The following is a 2,488-nucleotide window of genomic DNA, read 5'->3' as shown; positions in this document are numbered from 1 at the left end:
ATTTTTCATAGCAGTTTGTGTACTGTTTCACTTCTAGATATAATCCTTTGGAGAATTCAGTACAGAGAATTTATGTTACTTATTATTAGCTTATTGATTCAGACAGCACTTCTTAGAACTAGAGAAAAAGAGAAGAAAGTAGCATGCTGTAGTTGAAAAAGTACTGGACTTGAATGCAGAAGGACCCAGGTTTAAATCCTGCTTCTGATACTAGAAGTTTGATCTTGAGGAAGACACTTAACCTTCCATAAAATGGGTATAATAATGGTGCCTACCTCTCAGAACTGCTGTGAGTCTCAATTGTGATGACATCTATAAAGTGCTTTATGAACCTTAAAGTGCTGTGTAAATGCTAATGATGATGGTGATACAATAATGATGTTAATGCCCATTAGCATGATGGATGACAAAATTTTTAAAAAATTGATTCATTAGCGGCTCCGGGGGAAGATGGCGGCCTGGGCTGGTTTCCAGTCAGTGGCTCCGAGTGGTGGTGCTGGAGCTGCGTCAGGGGCGGGCGCTCTGGGCCGGGGTGGGACTCCGGGGCCCCTAGTGCGAATGAGCCCGGCCCCCGGCCAAGGGCTCTAACGCTCCCCGATGCCCGGAGCAGCCTATCCACGTCCAGGCACGTTGCCAGGGAGCGGTATGACACCTCAAGGAACCTTCTATGGAACCTCCTGGCTATGGGGGGAACCCTTCAGTTCGACCTGGTCTGGCCCAGTCAGGAATAGATCAGTCCTGAAAGAGACCAGCTCCTCAACAGATCCAGCAGGTTTAGCAGCAGGCGGTCCAGAGTCGAAATCACAACGCAAAGAAAAAGAAGATGGCTGATAAAATTCTACCTCCAAGGATTCGTGAGCTGGTACCAGAATCCCAGGCCTATATGGATCTCTTGGCTTTTGAAAGGAAACTGGATCAGACCATCATGAGAAAAAGACTAGATATTCAGGAGGCCTTGAAACGACCTATCAAGCAAAAAGGGAAACTTCGTATTTTCATTTCGAATACTTTCAATCCAGCTAAATCAGATGCTGAAGATGGGGGAGGAACTGTGGCTTCCTGGGAGCTTCGGATAGAAGGACGGCTCCTCGAGGATTCAGCTACCAAGCAGAAGCGTAAATTCTCCTCCTTTAAGTCTTTGGTGATTGAGCTGGACAAAGATTTATACGGGCCAGATGACCACCTGGTGGAATGGCACAGGACTGCTACCACCCAGGAGACAGATGGCTTCCAGGTGAAGCGGCCAGGAGATGTAACCAGGAGATGTAAATGTTCGTTGCACTGTTTTGCTGATGCTAGATTACCAGCCTCCTCAGTTTAAATTGGACCCCCGCCTGGCCCGGCTTCTGGGTATCCACACACAGACACGTCCAGTGATCATCCAAGCACTGTAGCAATACATCAAGACTCATAAGCTTCAGGACCCCCATGAACGGGAGTTCGCTATCTGTGATAAATACCTCCAGCAGATATTCGAGTCGCAACGGATGAAGTTCTCAGAGATCCCCCAGCGGCTCCATGCCTTGCTCATGCCACCAGAGCCCATCATCATTAATCACGTCATCAGTGTTGATCCCAATGATCAGAAGAAAGTTGCCTGTTATGACATTGATGTGGAAGTAGATGATACCCTTAAGACCCAGATGAACTCCTTCCTGCTATCTACTGCAAGCCAGCAGGAAAATGCTGCTCTAGACAACAAGATCCATGAGACAATAGAGACCATCAACCAGCTGAAAACCCAGAGAGAGTTCATGCTGTGTTTTGCAAGAGACCCCCAGGGTCTTCATCAATGACTGGCTTCAGTCCCATGCTGAGATCTGAAGACCATGACTGATGTAGTGAGTAACCCAGAGGAGGAGCCCCCAGCTGAGTTCTACTTCCAGCCATGGGCTCAGGAGGCCATGTGCACATACTTCTACTCCAAGGTGCAACAGAGACTGCAGGAACTGGAGCAGGCCCTGGGCATCCAAAATACATAAGGTCCCTCCTCCATCCTCAGCCTGGCCACACCAATTCTTCGTATAGGCTCTTGTGCCTCCCCATAGCACCTGCCCTAGTCTTGCTTGGGGGTCCTCCAGGGGAAGTTGGTGGTTGAAGGATGACACCAAGACGAAGAGGGTCCCACATTTCTGTCTCAAGAGACAAATATTCTCCTCCCCAGTCTCTCCAACTGCCTTTTGCCTCACAAAACTCCCATGTGCCTCTCCCTTTTCCTGGTTGACATAGGACCTCTAGTTAGTATTAGTGAGAGAATTTATAGTGATAATCAATGCTCTGAAGGAATTGGCCTAAGGCTAAGTGATCTTCAAGGGAAACAACTAAACTCATGTTGCCCTTAAGAGGCCCAGGATCGAGGGCCATAGTCCCTTTCCCCAGGTCTGGACCAGGGGGCATTCTGTAAGTTAGTTGGTTTCGGTTGTCCCTATATAGAATCCCATTTTCTTTCATCAGTTTGGTACAAACTCTTAATGGGATGTTCTGGGAC

At 48.1% G+C, this 2,488-nt stretch overlaps 1 pseudogene; it reads left to right on the top strand.

The window, feature by feature from the left end:
- The first annotated feature begins 450 nt into the window (after positions 1 to 450).
- LOC110211102 (SWI/SNF-related matrix-associated actin-dependent regulator of chromatin subfamily D member 1-like) lies at positions 451 to 1,982 on the top strand (annotated as a pseudogene).
- Positions 1,983 to 2,488: the final 506 nt, after the last annotated feature.

Source organism: Phascolarctos cinereus, unplaced genomic scaffold (genome assembly GCF_003287225.1).
Source record: "Phascolarctos cinereus isolate Bilbo 61053 unplaced genomic scaffold, phaCin_HiC Scaffold_1;HRSCAF=81, whole genome shotgun sequence".
Lineage (NCBI taxonomy): Eukaryota > Metazoa > Chordata > Mammalia > Diprotodontia > Phascolarctidae > Phascolarctos > Phascolarctos cinereus.
The sequence above is the reverse complement of the archived record's forward strand: the minus strand, read 5'-3'. Positions and strand labels throughout refer to the sequence as shown.